This window comes from Acinonyx jubatus, chromosome E2, assembly GCF_027475565.1.
Source record: "Acinonyx jubatus isolate Ajub_Pintada_27869175 chromosome E2, VMU_Ajub_asm_v1.0, whole genome shotgun sequence".
In the NCBI taxonomy this organism is placed as follows: domain Eukaryota; kingdom Metazoa; phylum Chordata; class Mammalia; order Carnivora; family Felidae; genus Acinonyx; species Acinonyx jubatus.
Window position 1 is genome coordinate 38,250,905 of NC_069396.1, and position 19,482 is coordinate 38,270,386.

General features: G+C 50.2%; 1 long non-coding RNA gene across 1 annotated transcript; it reads right to left on the reverse strand.

Annotated features, from left to right (window-relative positions):
- Window positions 1-3,758: 3,758 nt before the first annotated feature.
- Window positions 3,759-17,133, reverse strand: LOC128313234 (uncharacterized). Its single transcript, XR_008293629.1, has 4 exons — window positions 15,568-17,133; window positions 6,662-6,773; window positions 5,715-6,000; window positions 3,759-5,159 (listed from the first exon to the last, which is right to left on the reverse strand). It is a non-coding gene; the product is annotated as an uncharacterized LOC128313234 (long non-coding RNA).
- Between the last annotated feature and the right edge of the window lie 2,349 nt (window positions 17,134-19,482).

Consider the following 19,482-nt stretch of genomic DNA (forward strand, 5'->3'; position numbering starts at 1 on the left):
ACCACCCAGACACAGAAGAGATGTGCCACCCCTGCGCCACCTGGCTGTGACCCCTGAGGCAGGCTTGATGGCCCAGGGACCTTGGCTAGACCCTCAAGTCAAGAGACTCTGGCCAGTCCCCACCCCAGGCCAAGCAGTGGATCCTGGGTCTGGCACTTTGACTGGGCTGGAAGAGGGCTGTGCCATGCCAGGCCTGAGGAGTGAGGTGTCAGGCACAGCCATGTGTTGCGGGGGGGAGGGGGGTTTCCTAACTGGTCTTACTGGAGGCTTGTTGGGAATCAGGCTCGTTTGTCAGGGAGCTGGCAGATGGCAGCCATGATTCGGAGCTGGGAGCTAGAGCAAGGGCAGGGAGAGGTCTCCACTCTAGCTTCTCTAGTGAGTAAGCACACCTGGGAAGCCCAGACCCAGAGGAGCGCACAGGCCCTTCCCTCTCCTGCCTGGCCAGTGCCTCCTTCTGGTCTCCCTGTCCCCCAGCCACCCTCCATGTGGCCCGTGCCTGTCTCACAGGGAATAACAGGTGCTCGCTGCTCTGCCTACAATCCTCCACTCTACGTGTGCCTCAAGCCTGGGGGTCATGGCCCTCTGCCGTCTGATGCAGCCTGGCTGTCTGAGGGACCACCCAGGCCCCTCCACCCACTCTTTGCAGAGTCTGGGTCACTGTCTCCCCACTGCTGAGACCCCTCACCTAATCACCCCCACTCTGCTCCCCAAAGAAATGCTTTGAAGCTCATGGGCACTCTCCTCTCTGCATCAAGAAGAGCCACAGGGCCTGACCTGCTATCAGAGGTTGCTGGTCAGGACCTCAGGGGAACCGGGCCCAAACAAAGACAGACCCCTGCCTTCACTGTGCCTCCCTTGCTCCCTGAGCTCCAGTCACTCTGATCTCTTTGGAGCTCTTCTCCAGAAAGGGCAGAATCCACAGAGTCTAGGCACACCCTGAACCCCACCTCTGTACACACACCCCCATCCCCACCCCCAACCTTCCTGCCCCCCTACCTCTGCATACACCACCCCTACACCCAGGCTTTCTGCCCCCCACCTCCAGCCCTTCCTGTCCCCCCACCTCTGCACACACCACCACCTCTAGACTCCTGTTCCTTGTATTCTCAGCAGTTCTCTGGCAAGGGCAATTCTGCCCCCAGGGGACACTTGACAATGTGTAGAGACATTCTTGGTTGACAGAACTGGGGGTGCTACTGGCATCTAGTGGGTAGAGACCAGGCACTGGTGAACATCCCGCCATGCACAGGACACTGACAGCAAAGACTGATCCAGCCCCGAATGCCAGGAGTGCTGAAGTCAAGAAACCCTGCCCTTGGCCACATTCTCCAGTATTGCCTGGCATACCCGGGCAGCCTGCCTGTCTGCCATTGTGTGGTCTGGCCATCCACTGGCTCCCTGGAACAGCAGGGAGGCAGACACTGAGGACTGGAGTCACAGGGAAGGATTCACAGAGGGCAGGGTCTGGAACTGCCTCTGAAGGATGAAAAGGCCTGCTGCAGTGATGTGACAGTGTAGGGGGCAGGCCTGGGAGCCAGCGAGCAGAAGTCTGAAGGCAGGACCAGGCACATCTGAACATTTAGAGAGGGTCCTGCTGAGGGAGCGAGGCTTTCAGGAACCTGTCCTCAAAGACTCTGCCACCTGTGCCCCCTCCCCATCCCCCTGGGAGTAGGAGGAACCCTGTGAGAGTGGCACTAGCCATTTTCCCCTCTCAGGGTGTAACTCCCTCTGGGCAGACCAGCAGAGCTGCAGGCACCAGACCCTTCCATCCCCAGGCCGTGGCTTGCCTTCTCGGCACTGTCAGAAAGCCCCTAGTGCATCCCCCAGACTTCCTGCCCCCCCACCTCTGCACACACCACACCACCCCCCAGACTTCCTCTGGGAAGAGTCTGGGCATGAAAGGAGACCCTCATCTTACAAACCCAGCTCCCTGGAGAACAAGGCCCATCAGTGCCTTTGACCATGTGGAAGAGGGCCAGGGGACCCCTGCCTTGTCCTGCCTGGTCCTCACACACCCCAGCTGCACCCCACCCACCCTGGCAGAGGCCTGGCCTGAGCCTCTCACTCTCTCAGGCACCCAGGAGGGGCTGGGAGGAGGCAACTTCAGCCCGCAGTGTGAAATGGGCAGGGCCCTGAGGCTTGACCAGCTGTGGGTGCACACTGGGCCAGCCACCCCAGCCTGGGTGGTGAGCATCAGGGCTCAGATGGGTTGGGGCTTTGGTGGCACAGACCCACGGGGGGCTCACCAGCTTGGTCAACGGGTTCCCAGGGCACTTCATCCTGCTTTTGTTAGTTCATTAATGAAAGCAACATCTACCACACGCTGCAGCCAGACAGAGGACAAACTTCCAAAGTTACTGCTTGTTCCAGGGGAGCAGAGAGAGAACAAGCGAGCAAGTGAATACACAGTAGTCAGTGGGAAGGGCTTGGGTTGGAGGGAGGGACTCTGCTTTGGTCACAGAGGTCAGGAAGAGCCTCTTGGAGACATGATACATGAGAAGGTATGTAAAAGTTGAGGAGGAGCCAGTCTCAGGAAATTCTGGGGATGGACTATTCCAGGGACAGAAACAGCAAGTGCAAAGGCCCTGAGGCATAAACAACATAGAACACTGAGGAGAGACTCTGATGGCGTTTTGAGTGCCCTTGCCCTGGTCAGCTCACATACATTGTGCACTCGACACTCAGTGACCATGTGGCCTCCCTGCTTTTTCACAGTGGCCTTCATTCCCTGGCACAGAGAGGAAGGACGGAACAAAGGGCAGGTGGCCCCAGGGCCTCGGAAGGAAACACTCTGCCAATCAGGAATGGCTGATAGGGTGGAGGAGTAGCCCAGAGAAGGAGCTGAACATTGGCACAGCCTCCTTGCAGCCCTGGGCCCGGGGCACCTGCCCACCTGCTGTCTGAGTCGGCTCCATGAAAGGCTCAGCTACCCAGAGAGCCTTGCTGGCATGAGGGGATATGTGCTGGAAGGGAGGGGAGAGGAAAGAAGGAGAGAAGGATCAGCACCTCTGACCCACAATCTCCCTAACTTCCTTTCATTCTTCAGTGAGTATTGAGCATGTACTATGGGCAAGGCTCTTTGCTAGATCTTTTGGAGGGAGGGTGGATGCAGTGATGACCATGCTAGAAGAGGAGAAACTAAGTCTTTAATGGGCCAAAGGCATTTTCCAAAATGTATTATTGTTAACAGTGTCAGACACTGTTCTAAGCGCATTCCGTGTGTTAACTCTTTCAGGCCAACAACAACCCTAGGAGGTAGGTACTATTATCATCATTTTATGGATAAGAAAACGAGAAAAAAAAGAGAAGGTAAGTGACTTGTCCAAGGTCACTCAGCCAGTGAGTGGTGGAATCTGGATTTGGACCCAGGCATTCAGGCTGGGAGCCTGTTCTACCTTCCATGCCCTGCTGCCTCTTGGAAGATGGTGTTTGAGCTTGTAGGATTTTGACAGGTGGAGGCAGTTTGCCAGAGAGAAAGACAGCCCAGAGAGTGGAGTCAGCACAGAGAAGGGGTCTGAGATGGGAAAGTCCACACATGGTGGCACCTGAGGTGGAGGCAGAGGCCAGCCTCTCTTGTATGGGCTGTGAGCTAGGAGGCTCCCTGGGGTCAGGGGCTGCTAACATCCCCCCCACAGGCCCCTACTTCTTCTCTCACTGCTTTTCCAGGGACTCCTGCCTTCAGGGCCAGACACAGTAGTGACACATGCTGAGTGCTCTGCTGAGTCCCTCCCTGACCTCCCCGCCTGGCCCTCCAACAGCTCTGCCAGGTACTGTTATGGTGGTGCCTGCTTTACAGATGAGGCAACAGAGGCTCAGGCAGACGGAGAGACCTGCCCCATCACAAGAGGTGCAGAGCCTGGAGCTCACAAGGACTTCTAGAGCCTTCCTCTGAGAACTGTCTCTGTCCTGCCTCCTGCTCCTTCCCCTCCCTGCCCAGAACTCCTTTGCCAGCACACACAGCCTGGCGAAGGCTCACAGAGCCACTTGCAGCCTTAATAGCTGCAGCCTGCAGAAATGGAGCAAGCTGATGGCCATGTGCATCATTTCTATGACGTTTATAAGAGAGTCATAATTAATTTCCCAAATGCACACAAGACTCAGGGGATAGGCTGGGTGCTATTCACAGATTGCACGATGCTGTGATGGTTTTAAGCAAACGAGGAGAGAGTATTATTTGCTTTTCTAACTATTGCCTGGTGCATTTTGGTCTTGATGATGGCATTTCCAAAGCAGTTTTAGGAATAAATTATAGAAGTAGCTTTTTTAATCTTTAGCAAAAACCCAAGATGTAAGGAAAATTGTAATGTCTGCGTTTTTTGGTTTTTGTTTTTTTCTTTTTTTAGCTCTATGTTTTCTAGAGTTAGGGCAAAATGTAGCACAAAATAAAGCAACAATGGCACTTACTATGTAAACAGCTACATTATCTCCAATTACTCCTACTCAGACTATGTGCCCCCCCCCACCTCAACCTCAAGAGAGCAAGAAAGAAAGCCCACTTATCTCCACATTCAAGGGGGCAAAATCATCAGTGCATCCACCATCCACCAGGAGGATTTGGGGCACTGGGAGAAGCCCGTACCCCATCCCCACTGTCTGTGATTCCACCATTACGAGATGCATTTCTCAAGTGATACAACTACTCCCAGAGACAGTGGTCACTTTAGTGCGTCACAGACTGGAACTTAACTGGGTCTTTGTCCCAGGTTGGTGGCACACAGCTCCTAAAACTTTGGGGATCTTCTGAGTGGTAAGAGTGTCTTTTATATGCTAATGAGGCCTTGGGGGTCCTTAGATGACTTCAGGATGGGGGGCTGGCCAAGAAAGACCAAGGCATGATTAGACAGCTAGAAATTTCAGCTTTTTTTTCCCCTCCCACACACTTCCCAGAAGGGGAGGAAACTATAAATTAAGTTTGTCACCAATGGCCAGTGATTTGCTCAATCATGCCTATACAGTGGAACCTCCATTAAAAAACAGAAAACAGGGGTACCTGGGGGGACTCAGTTGGTTAAGTGTCCGACTTCGGCTCAGGTCATGATCTCATGGTTCGCGAGTTCGAGCCCCGCATCAGGCTCTGTGCTGACAGCTCAAAGCCTGGAGCCTGCTTCGGATTCTGTGTCTCCTCCTCTCTCTGCTCCTTCCCTGCTTGCTCTCTGTGTCTCTTTCTCAAAAATGTATAAACATTAAAAAAAAATTTTTAAAAACCCAGAAAATAAAAAAACAAATTAAAAAAAAAAAAGAAAACAAAAACCTAAATGGAGTGGTTAAAGAACTTCCCAATTGGTGAAAGCATCCACGCACTTGCAGGGTTGACATGCTGGAGTGGATGGATGATCCCTGCCCCTCCCCCACACCTCATCCTCCGTATCTCTTCCACTTAGCTGCTCCCAAGTTGCATTTTTTTTAACATTTATTTATTTTTGAGACAGAGAGAGACAGAGCATGAACGGGGGAGGGGCAGAGAGAGAGGGAGACACAGAATTGGAAGCAGGCTCCAGGCTCTGAGCCATCAGCCCAGAGCCTGACGCGGGGCTCGAACTCACAGACCGCGAGATCATGACCTGAGCCGAAGTCGGACGCTCAACCGACTGAGCCACCCAGGCGCCCCAAGTTGCATCTTTTATAACAAACCATTGGCAGTAAGTAAAGCACTTCCTTGAGTTCTGTGAGTCAGTCAAGCAAATTTTCAAACCCCGGAAGGTGGTTTTGGGAACTCACAATTCATAGCCTACTGGTCAGACATCCACGTGGCCCAGGACTTGTGACTGGCATCTGAAGTGAGTGCAGTCTCACAGGAGTGAGCTCTTATCCTGTTGGGTCTGCACTGATTCCAGGTAGTTAGTATGAGACTGGAATGAAGTTGTAGGGCCCCTAATTGGCATCTGGAGAAATGGGGGATTGGTTGGTGTGCGAGGGAGAACAACAACCCACACACTTGGTGTCAGAAGGGCTGGTTGTAAAACACAGTTCCTAGAGGGATAAAGAAATCCAGAACACACCCTGAAAAGACAAAAAGGGGACATGGTGGCAGCCTCACAAGAAGGAAGGCCGGGCAAGGTGGCTTAGGTTCCGTAGGTGTTGGGGAAACAGGCATGGTGCTAAGGTGCCTACTCACTCCCACCCGTCATTCACCATTTAGCCCATGCCAACCTCTGCAACTGCACCCAGAGGCAGTCTCTGCTCACAGGAGCATGCTAGGCCAGTGCCCAAAGCAGAGCAGAGCAGAGCAGAAGGGTCCTGGATCAAATGAGCCCAGGAGCAGCCTTCATGAAATGTGCCCAGGAGCTGGTGGATGAATAGCTGGTTCCCCACCCTTCCATCAGTGCCACTCTGAGGCATGTTCCACAGCATCTCCCAGAGATTCCCAGAGCCACCGAGCCCAGTTACCCACAGCAGAAACCTGCTTACTATCTTCTTTCCCTTCACTCACTTCTCTTCCCCACCTGCACTTCCTGGATCAACTCCAAAGCCAATTCTGTGCACTCAGATTCTCATCTCCAGGTCTGCTTCTGGGGAAACCCAGCAGGACACAGCCTCTTTTGGTGGCCCAACTCAGGTCAGGTGCACACCCGACTGTGGCCGGGGAGGTACTGCACTGATTTTCCAGGCCTGGGCCACATGGCCATCCCAGACTCAGATGGAGAGCCGGGGTCACACCCACCTGAAACACATGGGCTGAGAGTAGGAGAGGGCAGCTCCCAGAGGAAAATCAGGGTGTGTTACCAGAAGAGAGAATTCACTGGTGAGCAGGCAAAGCAGATGTCCATGGTGGCCTACAATGAGAGGGTAGGGTATGTATGGGTCACGAAGCACTCCAGGGGCATTCTGGAGGCTAAACACAGTCAGATGGTGCAGGGCACAGGAAGGAGTTAGCATAGAGTTAACGCCACCCTCAGAACACCACGCTCAGCCCTAGGACTGGGAGTACAGGACAAGAGGAACCCTACCCCACTAGGCCACAAAGCAGCTGTGCCCCAGCGAAGCCTCTGCCTTGGCACAGAGGTCACGTGAGAGGTTGCCCACCCTATCCTCTGACTCACGTGTTTGTGCATCCTAGGCTGGAATGAAGGAGCCAGTGGAGAATGAGGTCCCTGAGAGCTGAGGCACAGGACCCACACACTGCAAGCTCTCAGGAATGCTGCTGTTTAGTAACTGGGCCCAGCCTGATACCAGGAGCCCTAGGGAGGCCTTTCCCAAAGTTTGTGCCTCAGAGCTCTTCTACAGAATGTTCTGGCACATGCTACCCAGGGTGGGTGGAAGGGTGCGATGTGATTCCGCCATCAAGAAAATGTGGGAAAGGGTGGATTAAAAGAAATTGAACAAGTATCTACCACGGGACTTCTCAGGGCCTTCACTGTGTGGTATATATACAACTCTGCAGGGAGAGCCATCAAATGCAGTGTTTCCCAAACTAGATGACCGCAGAACACTTCTCAGAGCATGTGTCAGGACCAGGGGTCAAGGAAAGCCACTTTGGAAAATGGTGACCCAGCAAGGCCACCTTTCCTTCCCTAGAAGCAGCCTTGCCCGAGAATGCATTCCAGATACTCTGCCAAACAGCCCTGCCCTGGCTGCTGCCTCACAGTCACCCATTACCTCCTCTTCCAAATCTGATATTAAAGACAAAGCAGGCTAAGCCTGCAGAGCCAAATGCAGTTGCTAAAGCCACTCCAATTGCCTAGACACAACGGAGCCTGTGGCTGTGGATGTGTTGTGAGAATCCTCAGGCTTTCCAAATTGCTGTGTGTCAATAATTAAAAGACTTCTGTGCCTGAGAGCGGGGTCCATATAACCCTGGATGCACATTAATGTCAACAATTGTCAGCAGTAAACATCTTGTGTCATTAGCTGGAGGAGACATCTTATTATAAAAATTGCAGCAGAATCTTAATTGCTTCCCTTCTATCCCCGCTATTACAAGAGTTGTTTTAAGGCATTTTTTTTTCTTTCTTTTTGCTTTTTGGCATGCAGCATCATTGTTGAATGCCTCATCACATCTCTGATAAGACACTATCCTCATGTGATAATTCTTCCAGGAGTGTACTGGGTTTATAGCCTCCACAGTAGGTACTTTTCTGGAAAATTAAGTGCCCGTGATGTATGCCTACTTGTCTAGTGGCGCCACCATAAACAGCCTGTAACTGTCACCCCGACACCCCCCGAGACACTGCTGAAAACTGACTGTATATCCTCACGGTATTTTGTCTTGATGACACTTCTTGTGTCCTCATGAGAACAGAACTATACAGAGATTTCCCCTCGATGCAGTGCTCTCTGCACAAATCCACTTGGCAATTTTTGAAATATCCCACTTGGGCTCCCAAATTTGCAGTTAAGGACTAAAGGCCATTTTGACTCCTGGGAGTCAGACAAAAAAGCCTGCATTTGGTCCCTTCAGAAGCCAAGTGCAGGCAATCACCCAGCCTCGCAAATAAGAAGAGAATTAGCCAGCCCACAGCCATGTTTACAAGCCTGCCCCCATCACTCACACTTACAAGGTGCTGTACCCTTTGCAAAATTCTTCTGCATCTAGTACTTAATTTTATCTTCTTCACAGGTCTGGGTGGTGGACAAGGCAAGCTCTTTATTTACCTAGTGTAGGGGAGAAAACCTCAGCTCTGGGATGGAGGGCTGCTTGCTTAAGGACATCAAAGTGTTAGCAGCAGGATGAGAGCAGGTTCATCATGGGACTCCTGGTCAGTGCTCTCTCCCTTCCTCAAATATCTTTGCTAAAAAATCAAGCCGGGCTCTGGGATGGAGCGGGACTGCAGTCAGGCCTGGAGGAATTCTGCTTCTTGCAACAGTGCAGGGCCCAGGGGTCTGGAGGAAGCCACATCCTGCTCCAGAGCCACACAGGGCTCTCTCAGCCTTCTGCTTTCTGGTTCCTTGCCGACAGTACAAGTGTGTATCCTCTCTCTCTCTCTCTCTCTCTCTCAACTAAAATGTCTTTTCGTAGTACCCCAACTTTCCCATCTGATTGTCTCTCTTGTCCTCTCCCAGCCTCTGCCTGGGACCTGAGTGGTGTTTCCAGTAGGAGGGTGGCAGTAAGCCCAGCCCCAGGCCCAGCCCAGCCTAGCCTAGCCAGAGGGTGCCCGTATGGTTGGCATCAACTAGCTGAAACCCAGTCACTAGGGAGGAGCCTATCTGCCCAGCCAAAAGCCCTTTCCTGGCCAACTCAATGCCACTTCCAAAAAGTTCCAGCGATATCCCTATAGGAGCAGCAGACATCTCCTGCCACAGCCCTCTTTGCCTTCATGCCTCCAACCTGCCCACTGCCCCCCTATCCTGGGAGTTCCGTGGGGTCAGGCTATGTGTCCCTAGCTTCTCACAGGCTGGGAACAGGTGGCGAGCACCTTCCCTGGGTGAGAAGTCAAGCTGGATGCACTAGGACCTAGTCTCACCACCCTCACCCTTGGGTACTGTGTTGAGGGCCAAGGGCACAGGGGCAGACAGCCCTTACAACCAGGCTGGACCTCCCCAGCCCCTGATGACAAATCTCTTCCAGGGGGTGATGCCCTTCCTGTCAGCCCAGGCTATGGTGGGAGCAGTGGGTGGCTCTGAGTCCTCAGGCTGTGACAGGCGCCTATGGTGTTCTGCAAATCACTCAGTGGGTTTGCCTCACCCTCACCCCCATCACTCTCCCTGGAGAAGAAAGATGTCCCGTGGGGGCAGTCAGAGACCTCCTGATGAGGAGCCTAGAAAGTAGAAGCCGGATCAAATGTCTGAAAGCACAGCCTTCAAGAATCCTGGGTTGGGCCAGGGACATGCCCCTCCCCTTTGCTCTGGGTCTACAGAGTGTCCAGTGGGGGAGGGTGGCTGAGCATTTGCACAGGGGCAGCAGTACTCCACTGATTTGCAGAGTAGCTGACGACCGCTTCACACCAGCAGGGCCTCCAAGTACATAGCCACCGACCTTGACCAGCCAAGCCCTACCATCTTGTTTTAATCCCTCCAGAGCACAGCTGAGTTCCCGGTGAGGCCCAGTGTCTTAATCCTTCAGACTGAGTGTGCGTGAGCACAGAAAAAGGAATGTAAAATACCTCATTGATAAATTTTTTTTGTGTTGATTACATGGTGAAATGATAACATTTCGACTCTATTAGGTTAGGGAAAGTATATTATGAAAATTAACATCTCCTGTTACTTTCCACTTTTTTTAAACATAGCTACTAGAAAAAAAAATTTTTTTTCAATATGTGAAATTTATTGTCATATTGGTTTCCATACAATACCCAGTGCTCATCCCAAAAGGTGCCCTCCTCAATACCCATCACCCACCCTCCCCTCCCTCCCACCCCCCATCAACCCTCAGTTTGTTCTCAGTTTTTAACAGTCTCTTATGCTTTGGCTCTCTCCCACTCTAACTTTTTTTTTTCCTTCCCCTCCCCCATGGGTTTCTGTTAAGTTCCTCAAGATCCACATAAGAGTGAAACCATATGGTATCTGTCTTTCTCTGTATGGCTTATTTCACTTAGCATCACACTCTCCAGTTCCATCCACGTTGCTACAAAAGGCCATATTTCATTCTTTCTCATTGCCACGTAGTATTCCATTGTGTATATAAACCACAATTTCTTTATCCATTCATCCGTTGATGGACATTTAGGCTCTTTCCATAATTTGGCTATTGTTGAAAGTGCTGCTATAAACATTGGGATACAAGTGCCCCTATGCATCAGTACTCCGGTATCCCTTGGGCAAATTCCTAGCAGTGCTATTGCTGGGTCATAGGGTAGGTCTATTTTTAATTTTCTGAGGAACCTCCACACTGCTTTCCAGAGCGGCTGCACCAATTTGCATTCCACCAACAGTGCAAGAGGGTTCCCATTTCTCCACATCCTCTCCAGCATCTATAGTCTCCTGATTTGTTCATTTTGGCCACTCTGACTGGCGTGAGGTGATATCTGAGTGTGGTTTTGATTTGTATTTCCCTGATAAGGAGCGACGTTGAACATCTTTTCATGTGCCTGTTGGCCACCCGGATGTCTTCTTTAGAGAAGTGTCTATTCATGTTTTCTGCCCATTTCTTCACTGGGTTATTTGTTTTTCAGGTGTGGAGTTTGGTGAGCTCTTTATAGATTTTGGATACTAGCCCTTTGTCCGATATGTCATTTGCAAATATCTTTTCCCATTCCATGGGTTGCCTTTTAGTTTTGTTGGTTGTTTCCTTTGCTGTGCAGAAGCTTTTTATCTGCTACTAGAAAAATTTAAATCCCACATTGGCAACGCATTTCTATCGGTCAACACTGTGCTTACAGGCCCAGCTTAAATCTGGAGAGAAATGGATCTAGCACCCTTGGCAAAGCCGGAAGACATGTCCTCTGTGGGTCACACTGAGGAGTCTGGTCTTTATCCAGCCATAAGACACGGCAGGGTATCTGGGGTGCAGACTCCTGCAGGTCCTGAGGGTACACAGTCAAGAAAGATGACATGGTCCCCCCCCTCTGGTGTGACTTATGCTCTAGTAGAAAATACAGACCACAAACTGCTAAACAAGTAAATGAGCAAGATAATGTCAGATGAAGAATAAACCTCAGTGATAGGGAGCAGAGTAACTGGGGAGCCCTTTAGGAAGAGTGGTCAAGGAGGGCTTCTTGAAGGAGGTGGCATTTAAGCTGGGACTAAATGAAGACATGGGGCCAATGGAGCAGATAGCTGGGCAGAAGGAGCAGCGAACCTTAGTGTCTGGCAGGAGTGGGGTCAGCAATGGACACGTGCAGATGTATTTGACAGTAGAGCCAACTGACCAGGTGGAAACAAGAATAAGATCCCCTCAACCTCAGGCAGGGGTCTCATGTCTCAAAAAGAGTGGCCATCCAGGGACAGTGGATGATAATTTCTGTTACTCAGAAATCAGGGTACCTGGGCTGCTGTCCTCCTTCATCCACTTACTGGTGGTTAATTAGGCAAACCTTTCTTCCTGCTGAGTTCTCATATCTGAAATGAAGTAAGAATCTTGCAAGGCTGCCTCATGGGGGCTTATTCCAACCAAAAAGAACAGTGGCTGTGGATGCTGCCCTAACTCTACACCACCGAAGGGGCTCCCACTAGGGTCTGGAAGTGAGCACTGAATTGTGCTCTGGATTTGTGGCTAAGAGTGTGAAAAGTGTTACAACAGCAACACACACAACCTGGGGAAGACCAAAGTTTGGACAGAACCATGGGGAGGGAGGGCATCTTGGAGGAAGTGGCTTTTGATCTGGGCCTAGACGTCTGGCTCACAGTCAAGCAGAATGGAAGGAGATACTACTGCCAAAGGAGAGGACAGGCGCGGGCAAGGGTGTGGAGGTGGGGAATGACAAACACGATTGTAAGACAGAGCACATGGCAGAGACTAGCCTCAGTAAAACCCCAAGGGAGGAAATGCTACTTACCCAAATGCTGTGATTGCCAGGAAACCACCGACGCCTCCAGGGCAGTCCTTCCCCCATTACCCAAGATGGCCCCAGACCAGCCCCAACACCCTCCAAGACAGTGCCAAAGCTTGTTGGTAAGAGCAGACAGCACCAAACATGTAGATAAGAAATGTATAATGAATAAACATTATTTAAAGGGACTGCGTAATGCCATGAATTTTTCAGTGGCAAAAACAGCCGAGAACTTATTAAAAAATGCATGAATTTCATATTTGATTATAAGTCAAGAGCAGCCAAAAAGAGAGAAGGAGAGAGTTCAGGGTTGGCGGGGGGCGGGGAGGGGGGGGCGGCGATGGCAAAAGACACCAGCGGCCTTGCAGACTGGAATTAATGAGGTTGTTCCTAACAGAGAAGGAGTGACATGGTGATTAGTTAATTACTATTCAGCCGCCTGTAATTAATGCACAACTGAAATTGGTGTACAATGAATTAAACCACCACATAAAGCTGCTACCCAAATTGAGCCGAGGACCTTGATTACTGATTGAGGAGGCTATTACCACAGCTTCAGCATTGTGATTTCAACAGTGTCTCCCTTTGACAACATGTTGTGCAACTAGCGGGAGAGTCTAGCTGAAGAAATCCACTGCCTGGGGCTGGGTGTGATGGTGATGCTCATGCACAGGGTGGGGCTCCTGGAGCTGGAGCTGGGCTCTGGCTGTGCCCAGCATCCAGCCCAGGGCGGCCCACTGTGCAGGAAGGGGTGCAGGGAAGAAGGAAAGAAAGATGAGATCGATGGGGATGCAGTTCAAAAGGAAGACGAGAATCTGTTGTCCCCTCTCCAAAGGTATCCTTGTCATCCTGGGCTCCAAGTCACCCTCGCCCCTTTCCAAGACCACTGCACCCAGGATGGGGGCTACTTGCTCCCTCTAGTGCATTCTCCACACAGAAACCAGGATGATCTTTCATAAAGTCAGGTCAAACTATGTTTCTCCCCTGCTTAATGCCCTCCTGTGGATTTCTACCATAACGTGGATTGAATGTATTCTCCCTATTATGATTTACAAGGCTTGGTGTGACCCATTTCCCACTAGTTCCCCACTTCATCGCTCCCCCTCCTCCTCATTCACATGGCCCAGCCGTGTTGGTCTTTCTATGCCACAAAATCTTCAAACTTAATTTCACCTCAAGACCTTTGCATGTACTAATCTATCTTCTTGGAACTCTCTTCCCAAGCTTTTCTCATCAATGAAGTCTCAGCTGAAATGTCCGCGGAAAGGCTTGTCCTAACTTCTTTGTGTAAAGTAGCCTTCCCACCACCACCATTGTTTTCTGTCACATGAACCCTGATTGTTTCCTTCATAGTATATCCTAGGATCTGAATTATTTTCTTTAGCCATGCTGTCCCTTGTTCATGCTCTGTTTCCCCATTGGATCATAGCCTCTACAAAGGCAGATGGTATCTGTTCTCTCCTATGTATACCCAGGGCCCCATGACTAGGGTCCAGTGAGGAATAGCCATGGGGAGACCCATCATAAAGGCTACAAAAAGGCCCCCTACAAATAATGGGCTTCATCGCTCAGAGACAGTGAAGGTGGCTGCTAGGGAAGAGGAGACTCAGAAACTCCTAGCAGAAGTCCTGGGACTGCCCACTGTCCCATTGTTATGTGCTATCCCCACACTCAGTGGCTCTGAAGAAGTGGCCTGAGAGCACAGCAAGAAGGACCCTACATAGAGAAGTGACTATGGGAGTCAGAGACTGGCTGAAGCAGCCAATCCACACAGAAGGCTGTACCAAGTCTCTTCTGGAGCCCACCCCCCCATGCCCAGAGCTCCATGAGGACTTCCTCCTCACAGACAGGGTCCTGGGAGAGTAGAGCCTGTCCACTCACTGCATCTTAGGTGATGCTGTCATTTCCTAAGCTAAACGCCCTGGAGACTGTGAGGTCCCTGGGAACAGGAACCACATCTTCCTCCTCTCTGTGCCTCACTCAGAGTGGCCCACCACTGACACCCCACACACACTATTGTGCCAGTCAGGGACCTGTGGTTATAAGTAACAAGACCTAACTCAAATTGACTTAATCAAAATGGGGGAAGTTGTCCCACTGATGGAAAAGTCCAGGGCCATATGGCTTCAGGCATTGCTGGATCCAAGGCTCGGTAATCAGGATACTATCCCTCCTCGTCTGTCAGCCTCGCTTTCCCCTAGGAGACTTATCTCTCAACTAGGATCTCCCTAGGCCGGGAGTGACAGCTGTCACTTCTTTGGGCCTCAGTTTCTTTACCTAAAAATGAGTATACTTATTCTCATCCTGACCGCTCCTCATGGGGAGCTCAGTAAGCTGAGGTCAGACAACGGGCACAGTGGGTACCAGGTCAGGATGAGTCCTGGCTCCAGAGGGTGCAGACTGTTTGCAGATGCCCTGCCACCTGGAAGTGAATGACAATGGACCTGGAAGTCCCAGAGACCTGGCCAAGTGCTGTCACCACTGCCTGCTGCCACACTGGAGGGAATGGAAGGCAACCCCCAGGGGGCCATAGTAGACTCACATGGTCTGAAGGGGAGGAGGAATAAATGCCAGGGCATAAGTTCCCCACTCTGAATAGCATGGCAGGGAGCCTGAAGCCTGGCAGATTGTGGCCAGCATCACTAGCTGGAGAGAGGCCTCCATGCAGGACAGTGGTTTGGGGCAGAGTTTTCTTGTCCCTCCAGGACCTGGTACCATAGGCCACACTGCCAGACCAATAGCCAAAACTGAGGATGTGAGGGGTCCCCAGGAGTTCTCCCTGGAGAATGGGGAGGGGGCTATCTGGCAGGCCCTTGGGATCTCGGAGAAGAGCTCCAAGGGGCTTGGAGTGGGGTTGGAGACATCCACAGGGGTACAGGGTGACCCCTACTGATTGTGTGAGAGGCCACAAGGCCATGTCTTCAACTAGAATTTTGGTTTATCATTTTTAAAGTATAACACATATCCAGTAAGGTTTCTCAAGTGTCCAGCTCAATGAATTTTAACTTGCATATACACTGTGTAACCACCACCCAGGTCAAGATCTAGAGCATTTCCATCACTCAGAATTTCCATCCTGTCTTCTGTCACTGACCCCTCTGCCAAGGTAACCATGATTCTAACTTCTATCACCATCAGTTTTTGGACTTCATTTAAATGGTTTTGTTTGTGTGTTCAGTGTAATGTTTTTGAGACTCACCTGTGCCGATATACATATCAGTACATATCAGTAGCTGTTTTCTATTTTATTTCTGAGCAATATTTCATCGTGTGGTTGTACTCAACTGGTTTATCCATTCTCCTGTTGGTAAGCATCTGGGTGACTTTCCAGTTTGGGGTTGTTACGGGTAAAGCTTCCATGAACATTCTTGTTTCTATCTTTTGGTGCACACAAGTCACTCATATTTCTTGATATATACCCAGGAGTGCAAGCGATGGGTCAGAAGGCATGCATATATTCAGCTTTAGGAGAAAATGCTAACAGTTTTCCAAATGATCATATCATTTTGCATTCCACTCATAATGCACGAGAGGTCCAGGTGCTCCACATCTTCACTCGTAGTTGGTAATGTCGGTCTTTTTACCTTTGGCCATTCAGGTGGGTGTGAAAGATAGCTCACTGTAGTGTTACTTTGCATTTCTCTGGTGACTGATGATGCTGAGCATTTTTTATGTACTTATTGGCCATTTGTATATCTTCTTTGGTGAAGCACCTGTCCAGATCTTTTGCTTATCTTCTTATTGAATCATATTTCCTGTCCTTGATTTGTAGGCATTCTTGATATATTCTGGATGGCAAGTCCTTTGTCAAATATATCCATTGTGAGGAGTTTGTTGAAATGTCTGATTCCTTGGCTGCGCCCCTGAAGGTTCTGGTTAAGAGGGTTTTTAACCAAGGCCCCCTGGGGATCTCTGCCTTGTTCATATCTTGCTTTGAGAACCCTGTGAGGCACAGGGTAGAAAGGCAAGGCATAGGGTGAATCCCCATCTGAACAAGTCTGAAAACTTGTGGAATATTGGTAGGCGGGTTCTTGACAGTCCCTGACCACATAGTTTCTAAAGCACATGATTTGAACATTCCAGTATTCTAGAGTTTTGTATTGATTCCACCCCATCCCTACCACACTGAGCTGGAGGAGGGAGGAAGAAAATAGTCTCATCCAGGCAGCAGAATGTTCCAGGTTCTGCACACAGTTTGCAAAGTCAACAGATGACTCTGCCACTCCTAAACCTCCTTATGTCTCAATGTCCTCTTCTGTGAAATGGGGATAGGAACTGTGTGTACTTCATAGGATCACTGAAAAAATTAAATGAGGCAGTGCACGTCAAGTGCTTAGCCTAGCATACAGACAATACTAAATAAATGGTAGCCCATTTTATTTATTAAATGACATGTGGCCTTTCAGCTTTAAATGGCCACCAGCTATCTCCATACAGGCTCAGCTTTTCCTTCCAGGAGGCCTCAACCAGTACACTGGCATCTGCCCTGAAGCTCCATGCAGAAATTTAGGAAGGTCTGGGAAGTATCGAGCATCAAGCCCCAACAGCCCTGTCCTGTGCCCCAGGGCTTATCATTAAAGTACACTAAGAACGGACGTGGCTCTGGCCCCTCCCTGGAGCTCCCAGCTGCCAGGCCACCCTTCTCCCAGACAAAAATTTCTGTCCCATCCCTTCCCAGACAGTGCCTTTGTCCTCATTTGTGCTGGTTCTATTTTGCTGATGGCTCCAGCTACCTGCTGGCAGCAATTTCAGCCAAAGAGTTTACCCAATACCCCAAGAAAGTAGCAATAGAGCAAATGCCTATGTGCCCTTTAGATCTCAGGAGTTACTCAATTACTTTGCCAACCCCAGAGAGGCAGCTGCCTGAGGACTGGGAACATGTCAGAAAATCTTGCCTTGTCCTACCCGCAGCACAGGGCTCTGGGATCCTCTGGTCGGGGGGCTTGTATACCATTAGTACTGTTCAGTCCGCTTGTGGAATGAATAAATTAACTAGTCTCAGATTCATTCATTCATTCATTCATTCAGTTTCAATTAAACAAGCATTATGGAGTAACTCCCATTTTCACTAAATGTGTGTGACCAGACCTGAAGAGTTCTTTTTGCAAAACACAAAGTCACCTCCCTACGTTGGGATGGGATGGGATGGGGATATGATTTGGCAAAGCTGTTCACCAGCCCAAGGGGCTCCTCTTCTCAGGACCCCATGGGCTTAGAATCCACAGCCATGATGAGAAGTTTTCCTATTTGCCTGATCTCTACCCACCCTGCTTTGGCTTAACTGAACTCATTTCCTGAATCTGTACTCTGAACATAACAGCCTGGTATATCCCTCAACCCCAGATTCCACCTCTGTCAACAGCATCTTCTCCATCAGGCTCAAGGAATGGACCTGTCTCAGGAGCAGCTAATCTAGGAAAGAAGGAGCCACAAGGACCCAGGCTTGGCCCAGGAAGGAAGATGGACAGACCCCCATGCACACTCAGCCTCCCACTGTGCAGAGGGACCCAGAGATAGGCAGGTAGGCCTTCTCAGTAACCTCCTCAGTGGTTCCCTGGTTCTCACTCAAATTCTATCCTCTCTCTATGGCTCTCTCTCTCTCTCTCTCTCTCTCTCTCTCTTTCTCTCTCTCTCTCTCTCGCTCCCTAGCTCAGCTTCCCAGCCTCAAGCCTGGGTGAATTAGGTGGCTGAGTGTTATATATTTGGTGCTGCTGATGCACCCTGGCTTCCATGCTCTGGGCTAGGGGTTTCATCTCCAAGGTGGTGTTTCAGAACCCCCAGTGACCAAAGACAGGACATATCCAGGTTCTGTCTTAGGGATCAGGAACAATACCTATATTGATCACCTTCTGAGACACTACAGGAATTCTTTCAGTGGAACACCCAACTAAAGACAGCCCAGAACCAACTTTATGTACCAATCCTGATGGAAACTGGGCTTCCCCTGTGGACACTGGGCTGTAGCTGGACTCAAGTCTCCAAGGATCTGGTCACCCCTGGGCATCTAAGGACAGATTTTACAGAGCTCCCTGGTAGGGCTGGACAGTTTCTTCAGCAGGCACAGCTGGCCAGTTCCTCTCCAACCCTCTCAATACCCCAGGCCTTCCAAACAAAACTTGCTAGTGTGGTGGCAGTGGCCAGATGGGACAACATGGAGACATCCATCATCTCTTGATCCAGAGGTACAATATGTCTTACGGCAAAAGCCCTACAGTTCTATACGCTGTCTGACACAGCAAACATGGTTGAAGTACACAAGCGGCTCATGACCCAATCCTGGAAATGTGATCATTACCAAGACGCAAGTCAGCTTCTTGATGGAGTCTTCACACAGGAAACCACATCTGAGCTAGCACCTTCCACTTGGCCAAAAGATGGCCAAGTTATTATCTTAGTATCAAGTATCCATGCTGAAATGTGTCATCTGTTGGTGTCAGAGTGAAGCCCCAGATGAGCTGGCTCATTAGACACAGTCAGAACTCCCTGCCACAGAGTATTGACCAGAGGTTGGCCATTTCCTCTGACACCCTGCCTCTCCAACTTCAGAAGCCTTTTGTTTGTCAGGCTTGCCCACAGATGACCCATGAGCAAATCTGCCTGACCCAAGAACTTTTAGTCCCCACCATGTCTGTTCCCTGTGTGATCTTTCAAATGACTTGGTCATCGCTACACACAGTCATGGACACAAAGCATTACAGGGCAAGAGCACACAGCCACTAGTTAATGATTTGCCAACACTTCTCAGCATATGCCTCCTTTAAGCATTGTATAATGTCAACTAATAAGAAAAAATGACATCCACAAATAATACAAGCAGTCAGCATGCTGGAGGGGTAAGTGCTTATTCAGAGAGTTTTGCTCCCTGACAGTGGGAAGGAAATTGGCCAAACCAATGGAGACTCCCCAAGGTGCAGTTTTAAGAGACATTCTCTCCCCAGAAGTCCTCAGCAAAAAGATGGCAGGTTCCATAGAGAGACAATGCCCCCTCCCGGGCAAACAAGAGGAAAGATGTGATAGTCATTCCATGATACAAAAACTTCACAGGAACCAACAAGTGAATGCAATAACACCAACCACTGGTATTTATTGGGAACTTCCTCTGTGCTGGACATGA